Source organism: Crocodylus porosus, unplaced genomic scaffold (assembly GCF_001723895.1).
Source record: "Crocodylus porosus isolate Cpor-Errol unplaced genomic scaffold, CroPor_comp1, whole genome shotgun sequence".
NCBI lineage: Eukaryota > Metazoa > Chordata > Crocodylia > Crocodylidae > Crocodylus > Crocodylus porosus.
Window position 1 is genome coordinate 15,911,963 of NW_017728917.1, and position 15,549 is coordinate 15,927,511.

The following is a 15,549-nucleotide window of genomic DNA, read 5'->3' on the forward strand; positions in this document are numbered from 1 at the left end:
CCAAAAAGACATCAATTTGGGAGTAGCTGTTAGGATCATCTTAATGAGACTATAGTGTAAGTAAGGGATTACTGTATTCCTCCAAACTGCTTTGAATATGGAGCCCCCTGTCAGATGCACAACAAATCTCCAAGTCGCCTGAGGATTAGATACGCAACAGCTGCACAAAACCAGCCTATCTTAGCCCCTCCAGAAATACAGAGTATACACAGCCACTAAAAATGGTGTCATCTGGAATAGTCCCACAGGGCCTCTTGGTTTACCAAGGGCAGTCAATGCTATCTGATATCTCCTTGGCCAATCTCAGGTGACTTTGTCTAAAGGCTACCAGCGTACTAGAAGCAAAATCTCCATCGTATTGCAGGGCAGTGGGACAGTTCCAAACTAATACTAAATCAGGCAGGACCCTAGGGGAATATGAAGAGATGCATGAGATAGGCAGGAAGAGATGCTTCCTGACACTTAGTCTGGAAGGCTGGGCTGTAACTTAGAATAAGGAGAGTGAATAACGCTGGCCTGTTCTGATCATACATTGCATCCCAGTATGTCAGGAGTTTGATGATTCCCCAGAGGGTTAGAGACAGACAGTCCAATCTTTCTGCTAGACTTTCAAGCAGAAGATCCTCAGAATCCTGCCTCCCCCACAGATCCCCAAAGGGGACATTCCTGGTCCTCCACAAAAATGTATTATTCACAGCTTTCACGGGAGGAGTTGCGTTATACAGATTGCACTGGAAGTAGGCCTGCTTGCTACTCTATCAGAACTGCTTTGTTAATATTGCATAGCTCCCTCATTTCCAAGGCTGCATGCTTATTAAAATGTCTTTTATGAGTTAGGATGAGGGGGAAATCCTTAAGGTAAATTAAGACACAAATCAGACATAGGCAGAGTAACAGTGACCTGGCCCATGGGACAGACTCAAGCAGGGTAGAAGAGGCCTGACATAGGGTTCAGGGCAGTGCTGGCAACCTGAAACATGACTGATGGGGCAGCAGCTGGCTGGTGCAGTCAGCACACTGGCAGTGGCCTAATACAGGGGCCGGGCAGAGGCAGAATGGGGCTGGTGTCCAGTCACTGGAAACTGAGACCTGCACAAAAAGATGCCACACGCATGTCTATAGAACGGCTCTCAGCCGGGGCAAAAAGCATCTCACGATTCTGGTCAGAGCATAGCAATGCCTTTCTCTGACTTATTTTGGCCCTGATAATATATTCAATGGAGGTGTTGAAGAACAAGCCACGTCTGCCAGGCTTGTAGCAGCAGCCAGATGCATCCATCCCTAAGCCATGGCCCCAACTGGGCCCGGGAAAAACTGGCAGATTTGATTAATATTTGGGAGGAACAAAAGGCCCTGGAACAGCTAGAAAATTGATTAAATATGCCAATCTATGTGGTCATTGCTGAGGAAATGAAGTTGCACGGCCACAACTGGGACTGCGCAGTGCCACAGCAAGATGAAGGCTCTGAAACATGCTTTCTATTGGGCCCAGGACCAGAATTCTCATTCGGAGGCGGCAGCTGTCCTGCGTTCTCAGGGAGTGTCCGCTACTGGGAGTGGGGACGAGATCTTTGACCATGAACATCTGGGGTTTTTTGTTCTTTGTTTTTCTCATTCCTGTTACCGGCTTCTGCATCACTTGAAGGCGGGGATATGGGCCCAAAGTGTGGACACCAGCATGGACCAGAGCTGAGTGAATGCATGAATACTGCCACAGGCAGTAACAGTCCAGAGAAAGCATGACGTAGGTTTTGGTAGTGGCCTTGGAATCATGAGTATGGTCCACAGATGAATGGTGGTATGAGGTCTGGGAGGTGTATAGAAAGGTTGAAGAGTGAGAGGTAGGAGCTTACCGGGACATCAAGTGGATTCCTTGACCTGGCCGGACAGTGCCATCAGGTTATCGTAGAAAGCTGGAAAGTGAAGGGCTTGTTTAGAGAGGAGCCCTTTAGATGCATGACCCTGGCCCCCCACTTGTGATCTTCCCCATCTTGACCCAGGACCACCCATGCAACATCCACTGTGTGTACCCTTATCCGTGAGCTGACCCCTATAGTGACAGCCACTGTGCCTGCAAGTGAGGGATGCCCCTACTCTAGCTGGCTAAGGAGAGCGCCACTATGCTTTAGGGACAAAGGGGAGGGTGAGACGAGAGGGGACACAGTGGGGGGAAGAAGAGCCTAAAATGGGCGATGGGTTTTTAGTTGTTAGTGGTGTTGCTGCTGTAGGAAATTGGGGAGTGGGCATTGTGTTCCTGCATTATTTCAGTTCTGCCTCAGTTATTGACGGTAAAATAAATGCTTGGTGAAATAGAAATGAATTTTTGTCCATGTCTGTCTGCTGTACTAGGAAGAGCTGTAGAGGCATGGGTTGTTGGGGAGGAGGTAAGCCAGACTTGTTCCAGACACATTGCACTAATGAAAGAGGACGCGCTCACCTCTGGACTGAGGTGGGTGGGGCGTGCCCAGAATGTGGGTACCAAGGGTATAGCAGTGAGCAGTAACTGGGGGTGTTGCATAGCACCCTTAATATTTCCTCTGAGTACATGCTGCTTTTCAGTGCTCCCTGACCATCCTTGGGCCAAGGGGTGGGGGGGAGAGGGGTTGGGGGGGCGGCATTTCAAGGCCCGTGCTTTTATTATTAACCAGAGAAAGGCACGTTGGCCAAACCAAGGCAGAGTGGTGGTGAGCTGGCCGGGAATTTTGTTAATGTGGGGAGCAGTAATTGAGTGGGTGCTGCACAGTGCACATAATATCTCCTTTGAGTGCATGCAGCTTAGGAGTTCTGCTTGTGATTGGCAGTGGAGGAGAACAAAGCAGTTACAAAACCAGGCAGGCAGGCTTAACTAACTGCTAACTGCCACTGTTGAAAGACAGGTGTGCCCATCAGGAGCTCATGCAAGTCTCTTGTCCTACAAGCCAGCAAACCCTCCCCCCCAACCCTTCTATACTTCTCCTCTTACAGGGAACAAGAAGTGAAGAATCAAACAAAGCAAATAGAAACCTTTATTTACAAGGTATGGGCTGTGAATCTGCCTATAGCCAGGTGGATGTGTCTCACCATCTCCTACAGCCAATGCTCACAGTCCCTGAGGGCATTCATGATCCTGTCCGTGCATGCATTGGCAGCAGGCTGCCTCAGTAGCCTGTGTGCCTTGGAGGCAGCATTGCAAGTGGAGCTGAAAATCAAGAAATGCAGGAAAAAGAGTGAATTAAGGACATTCAGCACACTAAAAAGATGGACTCAATGAATCTTGAGAGCAGATAAGAAGCAGTTAGCTCCAAATGACTGAGAAGGGTTGCCTGGCCATGGATGGTAGCAGGCTGTGAGTGGCTGCAAACAAGTGCCTACCCCTTTTGGCCACCAGTGTACCTCCCTGCACTGCCCAATAACTCCCAGGGTCTTTAAAGCACTGCCCTATGCTGTCCCCTCTCCCCCACACACCTCACAGCTCAGCCTAATTGCAGCTATCAGTTCAGGTGACTTAAAGAGTCCCCAAGACTTTACATACTGGTTGTGGAGGTCAAGCTCCACCGTCCGTCCTCCTCAGAGGAAATGGCAGGTGATATGACCAGGACCCTGCCGCTGTCTTCTCCACTGGAGCCCTGCAAGTCACAGTGGTGGTTGGCAGTGTCTCAGCAGGTGAGGCCTCTGGCCCTATGTGCTCATGGTGAGCGAGTACCTCATTAGTGGCTGGAGGTATCTGCAGTGGGCCATGTCCAGTGGGGTGCCCTGTCACTATGCTCTGGTGACATCCCTGTGGAAAGCAGCCTACAGCATCTTTGTCTTGAGAGCACTGGACCGCTGTCCCGTTGTGCCTGTTCCCCCATTCTCCTGGCAGCATCAAGGCAGATGTGCCAGTTGGCCCATGGGCTGCAAATAAACTGGTGCATGACCACAGGGTCCCCCAGCAGGCTCTTTGTTTCAGCAAAGGTCTGGTTGGGGCTAGACCTATGTGCCCTGGTCCACTCCATTCTCCCCTGAATATCAGACATCTCAGATCAATAAGGGGTACCCCAGGGAGCTTTGTGCTCAATTTATAAGTCTTGAGACAACAAGGCCAAGGGAATTCACCCCCCTCCTACCCTGTTGTTGCTGGGTAAAGTCTGGGCATTGGACAAAGTGCTGCCAGGCAGGGTCAAGACAGGGAGGGGGTATCTGTGCCAGTGTCAACTTTGTACCTTATGGGCATACTTGCTCTGGACATCTTTTAGCCCTGTTAGGTTTTTTAGCACCGTGTATGCCATGGCACAGTATTAGGCTACCCAATAAGCCACGTACCACGAATTAGACCCCCAATGGGTGCCCACAGGCTCCCTGTCAGGACACGGCACAGCAGCAGACTTCTTAGTGACCCATGTGTCAAGACACCGCTCTTAGCAGGACATGGTCTGAACTGCTGAGCAAGCAGTTCAGACATAGCTGGTGAGGGAATGAATGCTGACAGATCTTGCTCACTATTCATAAAGCGAGCACGCTTAATGCTCATGTGGGCTTGCAGAACTCCACTTGTCAGGTTTATATAAAACCAGCAAATGAATTAATGGCATTAGGAGACAATTACACTTCAGCCAGCTGAAAAGGGATGTTTTAGAGATGCAAGGCAGAGGGGAGCAGGGATTCTTCATGGTTGTTGCTGGGAAAAAAATGAGGATTTTTGCTAGGCATACAAGAGCTATGCTTTGCAACTGTTGCAAGTTTTGGCACCAGTCAGCAGCATTCACCAAGGTGTCCTAAAACATTCATTACGCACAAATACCTGCAAATTTTAGTGACACTCAGTGGACAAGGGGCTCGCTACACAAAAATTGTAGCGACACCTGATGGACAAAAGGACTCGCCACGTATCATTCAATGAATTACCATGCACATGTGACAGATTAATGGCTGCGCCATTGCGAGTTGTGTCATCACAAACTAAACTACATCAGGATGGGATTAGTTTATGACCATACAAACTCATTAAATCACCAAAAATGTGCATACATGTAAAGCGTGACACCATTAAGCCATACAAAAGGGCAATTTTCATCACATGTACAAGTGCTCTTCATCATGTGTACAAGCACTAGGGCTATGTGAAGCTTCAGTAGCTGATTTAATTTGGAGGAGATTCGGCCCAATATGGAGGGTGAATTGGGAGACCTAATAAAAGGTCTGAATCAAACTGGAAGCCTCCAAATCAACTGCCATGCTGGTACTGGCAGGGTGGGGGGCACAGGCATCCCCTCTGGCCCCCACTGCCCTGCCCTGTGTTGCGCAGGGGGGCTCTGCCACGAGCCCCCAGAGGACCTGTACAATGCTGCTGCTGGCTTTTTTTTTTTTTTTTTTTAAGTGCTAGGATGATGGGGCTGGGCAGTTCAGCCAAGTGGGGGTGTTGTGGGGGGGCGCTCGCCGCCACCACTGCCACCGCCTGTTCAATTCAGAGGAGATTCAGCCTGGTTTGGTGGCCAAATCTCTGAATCCAAATCGGCTGAATCGAACTGGGACAGTGATTTGAATTGCCAAATCGAATCACGGTCCCGCCAAATCCGAAGCTGAATCAAATACTTGCTGCTTTGCACAGGCCTAACAAGCATCCGCTGTGGTTAGCAGAAGTTATCTGTACTCACAGTAACTCCTCTCAGGTTAGCAGAGCGTGGGTGAGACCAATCACATAGAGCATTCAAGGAGTGGGGACTGTTTGTATTGGCAACTCAGTGAGTCCCCACTGTATTGCCACTTCAGCAGCATTCAAGCTTCAACTCATACACAAGGGGGGTGCCAGCTATGCTCGAATGAAAAGGGGCACTTAACTGAAGCTAGAGATTTTTGTGTGTAAATGGCAGCCAAGGTAGGGACACTTGAAATATACTTCAGGCTAATGCTGCAATGAAGATAAGCCTTTGTAGCTGGCATTATGGCTGGTAAATCAGAGTGACTTCCATATGAGGCAGGATGATCTTCTGGTTCAAGAGTTGGATGTGGAGTCAGGCATTCTGGGGTGTTATTTTTGGCTCTGCTGTTGATTTACTCTGGAGCAAGTTGAACTTGTTTGTGTTTCTGTTTTTACTGTTTTGCAAGCTGGAGATAATGCCTCGGTAAACATGAGATGCAGTGATGAGTGCTGTATCAAAGCATAGGAATAAATGAAGCCAAACCTAAGGGAACTGAAAACCAGCTTGTCACAGTCTCCTCTGCAGAGTACGGTTTTCTCTTCAGAACAGCTTTTCTAGACCTTTCAACACTGCTTTGCTGCTAACAGGTAGAGGAGATTTAACATCAAAAAAGCAAAGAAAACTGTGCAGCGTTTTTAGCTCCTCACAGTGCAGTGGCAGAGTGAGGAGTTTCTTTAATTTCATTTTAAATCCTTCTGCTGCTAAGCATCCAAAATATGAGTGCAAAGACATTTTCTGCTGATGACATTTAGAAATCAGCCCATTTTCTCTAGGTTTTACCCAAAGGGTTCATTGTTATGTGTTTAGATTTGACACACTAAGCAACCACAACATTTCTCTGCATTGGGCATAGGTTTGGTTGAATTCCCTTGCTTCATTTGCTCTTCCTCTCTCTTTATTATTGTCCAAGCAAAACTAATTTAAACAGGCAAATCAGCAGACATTAAAACCCAGAGGCTCAGCAGGATTTTTTTTTTTTTATTTCTTAGCAAGTATTTCCAGGTAACAAATGTGGTTTTGTTTGTGTTGGAGTGAGCTGACAAGCTGGGTGGATTGAATTGCTGTAGCCACAGCATGAAATATATGAATATTTTACAAGGGCAAGGAATGCCACAAATTTCTCTGTTGCTTTTGGGGTAGCTGGAAAACATTTGTTTCATGAAATGTGTGGAGGTTTTATCATTTGTTTTTGTTCCGGTGGAGATTGAAACTTGAGAGTGTTCAATATTTTTTGGGGGGGAAGAGGGGAACACAAGTGCAAAAGTGACCATCCATCCCAGCTAGTCATTCAGTGGTGAGGGTATTTTTCAGCTGCAATCTGGACCTTTTACATCCTAAGTACGTTTATCAAAGGGTTATGAAGGGTCTGATTCATTTTGGCCTTTCCTACCCCTGAAAATTCTGTCTGTCAAAATGTTTCATCAGAACGGATGAATGTGCATTTCCTAAAAAAAAAGAGTTTTATTGAATATTCCTGGCTGATTTTAATAGTGATCCCCTTGCTGTGTTAAAACTTTAAAGTGACACTTGTGACAGGCTAGCTGGCAGTGACCTGGCCCAGGGGTTTTGAAAGGGGTAAAAGATGATTGGAGGACTTGGGATTCCCTTTCCGCATCAAGCAGGCCCCAGAGACTCACCCCCCATGTCCCCTGATTGGCCCCTCGGGTCACCTGGAGGGGGAATAAAAGGGGCAGCGTGGGCTGACTCAGGAGAGACCAGTGAGGGGCAATGAGGAAGGAGCTTTACAGAGCTGGCAAGAGCTGGGCCATCAGGGCAGGAGCAGTGCCCTAGAAGAGCCTGAAAGAGCAGGACCTGCAGGCAGCAGTGGGACCCCCAGCAGCGCAGCGTGCGGCCGGTGGGAGAGGCTCCCCACTGGGCTCCAGGATCCCCTGGGAGAGGCTGCAGCCAGCAGGAGAGGCTCCCCCGCTCCAGGAAGGATCTGAGCAGTGACCTGAGGGGTTCCCAGCTCTGCTTCCAGCTCCTCCGATCAGAGGCCAGGCAGCTCGATGCGAGGCCGGGGCTCCGGGAAGGTCAAGACCCCTCGGAGGGTGGGGCAGTGCCACCAGTGGTGGCTGTGTGGCAGCATTCCTGCCTACCACATGGGAGATCTGGGTTTAAGTCCCTGCTGAGGTAACTTGAGGTGGGTGAGATAACCAGAAGCAAATCTTCTTGCTGTGGAAAGGGGCCATTGTGTTTTCCCCCCTTTCTCCCCCTCCAGGTACCACGGCCCTATGTTTCCTTGTCCTTTTATATTTCACCAACCCATATTGTTTGTTCTGCTGTTTGTGTTTTATATTTTGTTACAATCATTGACAAAAAACAGTGTTAAGTGTCTAACCTTTGTTGAATCCTGCGCCCTTGGGGCACTGTAGTGTCCACTATACTCTCTGATTTATGGCTGTTATGTTCCCAGTTTTAAAAGGTTAAGTCCCCATTGGTGGTCTGGCTCTGCTCTATAGGGGGGGGAGAGTCCCTACACCTCCCACAGCGCTTGTGCACCTGCTTTGATCCCTTCAACTGGAGAGGGGGTACCTCTTGGAGTACTGCCCGGGTTACACACTTTAACAAGTCTCTCCCTGATTAATGGAGAATGCCCTGCTGTTTACATGACTATGGACACACATAGTTTCATAGTTTCTAGGGTCGGAAGGGACCTGAGCAGATCATCTAATCCGACCCCCAGATCATCTAGTCCGACCCCCCCCCGACATGAGCAAAAGGATTAGAAGGGAGAGTTGTTGTCCTTTGTGGATGAAGACCGCATCCAGCAGGAGGGGAAGAAGAGGGAAAAGAAATGGGAAAGAGATAGGGAAGGAGAAAAGGAGAATAAAAAGGAAAAAGGAGAAAAGAGAGAGGAAAGGGAAGGGGGTGTTGGGGTGTGGAGGCTAGGTCGCGTTGGTACGTAAGTGACTTATAAGCCTGATCTTTGCCTTGAACAATGTGCTGCAGCAGGGGCAGGAAAACAATGAGGCCTGAGTACGAGAGGTTTTCATGTTTTGGGCCACACGTTTCCTCATTGCTTCTGCTGTGTGTTGCTGTTCGAAGGCCAGTGCTTTGTTCTCAATTGGTGACCTCCAGGATGGACGGTCACAAGTGATTTGCTCCCACGACCCCGGGTTGGTGCCAAAACTCTTTAGAGACATCTGTAGGGCGTCCTTGTACTGCTTCTTTGGTGCACTGTGAAAGCGTACTCCATTTGATAGTTCGACGTAGAAGATTTTCTTCGGCAGGCGGGTGTCGGGCATTCTTCAAAGGTGACTTTCAGGAGAGTGTGAATACTGGGAGAGCTGACCTTCCAAGCATCTCGGCGTCTGGAATCTTGTCCTGCCACTTGCTCTGTAATATCTTTTGCAGGCAGCACAGGTGGAAGTGGTTTTGTTCCTTGATGTGATGCTGGTAGACGGTCCAGGTTTCACAAGCGTAGAGGAGGGTCAGGAGAATGATGGCTTTGTATACCTTCGGGGAAGGAAGAGTACAAACTGGGTTTTCTTGTCCCTCACCTTCAGAGTGCTGCAACGGAGCATCTATCAGCTCCACCATGTAGTTTCATACAGTGACATTTTGAGACTCTTGGTGCCAGCTAGACGTAGTCCTGACATTGTCTCAATGATTGGGAGCTGACTAATCGCGAGAGCTGGTGCTTAGTCTTTTTGTTTGATGGGCCTTACTTGATGCAAATTGGCATGGAATTGCTGATTGCAGAGCACCTGTAGTGGCTTAGACCAAAGAGACCTTGGCATTAGAGATTCAGGACTGGTGAAAAGTTTTACATGGATGGACTTGGAGACCTAAATCCTTTATTGCATGATAGAATGAGTGGATTGGATTGTGGTCTCCACAAGGGCCCAGCAGCGTATCTCTGCTGGTCCTGGAGGGAACACTTCTATAGTAAGGGAGAAGTTTGAATTTCTTGTTATATATATTTTTTTCCTGCCTCTTTGCTGATGATGCTAATGAGGGAGACACTTATTAATAAGTTTGGTTTTAGAAATAACAACACCTCTGTACTGCCATTGCTACCTTTGCAGATTCTTACTACCTAACATCTCTAGGATACAATTCTTCCTATGCATCCACATTGTCCAAGTTCTCATGCATGCTCCCATCATCTCCTATCTTGATTATGGCAATTTTTGGTAAATAGTATTAGAATTTAGTTATCATTACTATTGTGATTTATTTGCATAGCACCTAGGACGACAAATTATAAACCAGGATGCCATTTTGTTAAGTGTCCTGACCTGCCTGTTGTGCTAATATTATCTTATTGTTTCTATTTATTTTCCTTTTGTTTTATGCTTTGATTGGAAACTATTTGGGGTAGGAACAACCTTTTTGGTCTGTAATTTGTAGTCCTAGGCCCAATGGAAATAACTCAGAATAACAACAATAGTCATAATATAACTCTCTCTGGTCTCACAGGCCTTGAGGGCCTATAACTGCTTTAACTAGTAACATAAAAGTAATAAAAAATGGTAATTTGTTCCAAACAGCCTTCATTTGATGGTGCAAGGTTGAGATTCAGTATCAAGTTTAGATTCAATATTGATGGGAGCTATATAAGTATCTAAACAGACAGGGCATATCTGAATGTGTTATATCTTTCTCCTGCATGAGGATTATAACCCCTCCAGTGAAGTTTGTGCATCTTGGTTCATTTAATTAATAAAAAGTACATTTTAAGAAGTTTTTAGAGGAAGTTCTTTACTGTGCCTATGCATTTTTCATCATAATACCCACAAGCAGTCCTGCAAACTGCTTTCAAACACTTCTTCTGTCCATGCCAGAAATGGATAATCCCTCAAATGCACCAGTTTGATGGGAAATCTAAGGAAAGGAGAATAGAAAAGGAGAGCGAGAGAGAAAAGCTATACGAAGGCATGGAAGAGAATTGTCACTGTTGTTACTGGTGGATCTGGAAAAAAAAAAAAAAATACCTGTGATTTTATCAAGTAATGAAGCAGAGGATTATACTGTACATTTCATGAAGCAAGGGCCATTTGATAAGGTACCACAATGCCTATTTGGAACCCAATTAAAATTAAAAAGGTTATAGGCTTTGGTGTAGTTCCCCCAGCTGAGCTGGTAGGAAGTGGATCAGTCAACATCTTGTGAAATACCGTTAGTAAAAGATAATACCTGTCTCTTAGAGCTGGAAGCAAGGAATCTACATTTTTTTTCATATGAGGTTTCCCACCCAGTCTTTCAGTGTCAGCCTTCTTAATGGAGCAGTTTTGCTAAGGCTTTGATATTAGTGGGTGTTGGGGAAGGAATTTATTAGCATTCCTGAAAGTGGTGACATTTAACATTTTCCAATAATATCCAGAGATTCTCCAGCTACAGAGTCAGGTCCTTACAAGCACTCTGTGGTCAATACCATGCCAACAGCTTGAGTTGGGAAAAGCCGTGTTTAGTTCCACCTAGTACACTGCCCCTTCTACTAATTATTCTTATTCTTTAATAACTGTATTGGACTAGAGTCAGAAACCAGTGGCAGGTTTGGGGTCTTGTTGTATAAGGCACTGTTCAGAGGTTCTCTTTGGGTTATTGAGTCACAAATGTGAAGAGGAGAAAGGATTGGGACTTGGAAGTGAGGACAAGATAGCTAGGACAGATCAACTGCAAGGCATGCAAGTATAAGGTTTTCTATAAGATGTCAGCAAGTCTTTCTGGAAGATTAAACCTTTTTTCATTGCTAAGGAGATTAAGTTGAGCCTGGCATAATACACATTTGAAAATTGCTTGTCTGTGTACTTGCTCATTTGAAAATCTGGGCCTAGGTTTTTAGAGCGAGCGCACAGGTCATTCCCCCACATAGTTGCTGACACTACATGTGTGATAGTGATGTCCACACCAATTCCATACACGTATTTTCCCACCTGAAAATCTGTCTGGGGGTGGGGTATAGCCTGTCTAGCTCTCTCATTTTGAATCGTTGTTCAAAGCACTGACATAGATCCCAAAGCCTTGTCCCAGCTTTATTTTCATGCACAGAAAAGCTGCTGTTACCTGGAGAATGGAGGAAGTGCTTTGTTTAAACCCTGTATCTCAAGTTATACAACATTTAATTAATTTTTTTCTTTGTCAATTAAATTGCTTTTCTATTCTATTCCCAGAACTCCCTCTGCTGGCTAATTTGACAGTTTAAAACTTTGTTTAGTTTTAGTTTAATCAAAATCCAGGGTAGGTGTCTCAAGGAGACTGACTTCGTTAGAGAAAGTGAAAGGTTTCAGTCCTTTTGGGGTTATGGGTTCATTACACACTCCTAGGTCCTAGATTTATTTTTCGTGCTTTGGCTGAGTAAACTCATTCCTTTGTTACTCATTTCCTGACCCAGTGTTCCCAGCTGTGTGTGTGTTTATCCACTGAAATTCCTAATCAAAATGCCCTGTCAACTTTAAGTTATCAGGCCTTCAGATGATGTAAATCAGTACACTTGTATTAGTCCGGGGAACGATGCCAGTTTACTACAGCTACCAGTCTGACCCCAAGCTGATTACATTTATTCCCATCTTACGTGACTGCCTTAAAGGATGTCTGTGTGATGGCATGTGAGAACCCAGAAGTGTGCAAGCTGTCACTTGAGAACAAGTGCCAGTCTGTATTCTAATTTGTGTATTTAATTACCAAATTAAGCAGCCTTAAGTCAGCCTTTCTGGGAGTTATACAAGCACATTCTAGTACCATGGTTTATAACGCAGTGAAAACACTGATATAGTTATTGATGACCTCACACCTTCTTACACCTAAACTATTGTCTTAACTCAGCCTCTTTCTCTCTGCATTTTCCCTTCACCTACTCATCATGTTTTCTGAAGTCCTCGTCTTCCTCCCCCTCTTTCTGCTTTGTTGTCTGAAGCCAAAAGAGCCAATTTAGATCTTTTAACCTTTCCTCAGACATTTCATTAGAGGAAAGAAATATATTACAGCTGGTGTAAAGAAGTCATAGAAAATGAGAGGGGGATGGGACCTTAGGAGGTCATCTAGTGCAACCCTCCTGCTCAAAGTAGGACCACCACCAACTAGATCATCTCAGCCAAAACTTTGTCTAGCCGGATCTTAAAAACCTCCAAGGATGGAGATGTTCCAGCCTTTGTGGGTAACCTGTTCCAGTGCTTTACTACCCTCCTGGTGAGAGGGTTTTTCCTGGCATCTAACCTAAACTTCCCTTGAGACCATTGCTCCTTGTTCTGTCATCTGCCGCCACCGGGAACAGTCCAGCTCCATCTTTTTGTAACTTCCTTCAGGCAGCTGAAGGCTGCTATTAAATCCCCTCTCAGTCTTCTTTTCTCCAGACTGAAAAAACCCAGTTTCTCCAGTCTTTCCTCAGAAGTCATGTTCCCCAGCCCTCTACCCCTTTTCATTGCCCTCCCCTGGACTCTCTCCAGTTTATCCATATCTTTTCTGTAGTGAGGGACCCAAAACTGAACACAGTACTCCAGACGTGGCCTCATCCATGCCGAATAGAAAATCCTCCCTGTCTCTCTCCATCTGGAATAACTCAAAGGCAGCTTCAGATTTCAGTGTATGCCTTCAGGTCAGTTCCTGGCACATACATTTCTTTGTGGCCCATTTGTGATTCTCTCGTATTCTTGTGAGCCTCTGCTGTCTCCTTGCCAAACTAGCTTAGAGATAAAGCAGTTCTTCATCTCTTCCACAATATCCTTGTGTCATCACCCACAGGGCACCGTACATAGCTAGTACCTCTGTCTGTCTGAGGCAGAAAGTTCAAACAAGTCAACTGCACTGATGCAGTACAGGCACCACTGAGGAGTCGTGTAGTAAATATCAACTTAACTGCAAATAAAGGCCAAATTTCTGCAAAGGACTCAAGCCTTAGGTTTTTAGGCACCTTAAACACATTAAATACCAAGTTACCTACACTCTGGCATGTGGGAGAGAATTAGGCTATATTTATCTTTCCATTATCTGTCACCTCCTTTGGGTAACAGGGTGCTGCTTGACAGCAGGTTTATTTAATTGACGTCTTGAAATTTACCCAGTAAATAAAGTTGGTTGATTGCTATCGACCACCTGGGCCACAGTGATCATCACCTGGTAGAATTTGCTATCCAGCGCAGGGTGATGAAAGCAAGCAGCAAGGTAGAGGTCCTCGACTTCAGGAGGGCCAACTTCTGTAAGCTAAGAAGATTAGTAGGATTGGCATTGGGGTCTGGGAGCTTCAGTGAGATAGGAGTCCAAGACAGGTGGTTGTTCCTCAAGGAGACAATCCTCCAAGCTCAAATGGAGTCAGTCCCAATGCACACCAAGAGGGGAAGAAGTGCTAAGAAGCCCCCATGACTCAGCAAAGGCATCCAGGGATTCCTGAGGGCAAAAAAGGAGGTGTACAAACAGTGGAAGCAAGGGGCTATCATCAAGAAGGATTGCACCTCTGTTGCTTGGGATTGCAGGGAGGTGGTTAGGAAGGCCAAGGCAGAGATGGAGCTGGGGCTGGCAACCAGATTAAGGAGAATAAAATGTCCTCTTTCAAATACATAGGAAGTAAGAAGAAGGCACCGGGTAACATGGGGCCCTACAGGATAGACTTGGCAATCTGGTGATTGTGGCAAATGAAAAAGCTGACCTCTTTAACAAATTCTTTGCCTCCATATTCCTGAACGGGGACTGGGGCGTCTCCACTAGAACTGTGGATGGACCTAGGGGAGGCACAGCCATGCCTAGGGTCAGGGACGACCTCGTTAGGAAACTTTTGGAGATACTGGACATATTTAAATCAGTAGATGCTCTTCACCCGAGGGTGCCGAGGGAATTGGCGGGGGTCATAGCAGGGCCCCTGGGACGCTTGTGGGGTACTGGTCAGGTACCAGAGGATTAGAAAAGGGCCAGTGTGGTCCCTATTTACAAGAATGGGAGAAAAGAGGACTATGGAATTATATGCCAGTCAGTCTTACCTTGGTCCTTGGGAAGACCTTTGAGAAAATTATCCAGGAGCACATCTGCAAGGGCCCAGCAGGGGAGGTAATGCTCAGGGGCAACCAACATGGGTTCATTGAGGGCGGGTCCTGCCTGACTAACCTGGCTTCTTTTTATGATCAAGTCACAAAGTCCCTGGACGTGGGTGTTGAGGTAGATGTCGTCTTCCTGCACTTTAAGAAGGCCTTTGACATAGTTTCCCACCACGTTCGCTTAAAAAAAACTAGGCAACTCTGGCATTGATGCCTACACAGTCAGATGGGTCACAAATTGGCTAGATGGTGACACACAGAGAGTGGTGGTGGACAGGTCATTTTCGACCTGCAGGGATGTGGACAGTGGAGTCCCCCAGGGCTTGGTTCTGGGGGCTGTCGTGTTCAACATCTTTATCAGTGAACTGGATGTGGGTGTGCAATGCACGCTGTCCAAATGCATTGACAACACCAAGTTGTGGGGCGAGGTGGGCACGCTGGAGGGGAGGGACAGAATCCAGCTATATCCGGATAGGTTACAGAGGTGGGTGGATGAGAGTAGGGTGGAATGCAATGCAGACAAGTGCAAGGTGCTGCATCTAGGGAGGAGGAACCTGCAACATGCCTATATGCTGGGGAACACCCTTCTTGTCAACATGGTGGCAGAAAGGGATCTTGGAGTCATTGTTGACTCCAGGATGAACATGAATGGCCAACGCGAGGAGGCGGTGGGTAAGGCTAACCGCACCTTGTTCGTGCATCCACAGATGCATCTCAAGCAGATCCAAAGAGGTGATCCTTCCCCTCTATGCAGCGCTGCTCATGCCACAGCTGGAGTACTGTGTCCAGTTCTGGGCGCCTCACTGCAGGAGGGGTGTGGCTGGCATCGAGAAGGTCCAGAGGAGGCCACTCGCATGGTCAAAGGGCAGCAGGGCAGGCCCTACGAGGAGAGGCCACAGGACCTGAACCTGTTCAGCCTTCAGAAG

At 46.8% G+C, this 15,549-nt stretch overlaps 1 long non-coding RNA gene across 1 annotated transcript; it reads left to right on the plus strand.

The window, feature by feature from the left end:
* Positions 1-1,679: 1,679 nt before the first annotated feature.
* Positions 1,680-15,499, plus strand: LOC109311453. The gene is made up of 3 exons (XR_002101505.1): positions 1,680-1,841; positions 14,884-14,886; positions 15,488-15,499. It is a non-coding gene; the product is annotated as an uncharacterized LOC109311453 (long non-coding RNA).
* The last annotated feature ends 50 nt before the right edge of the window (positions 15,500-15,549 follow it).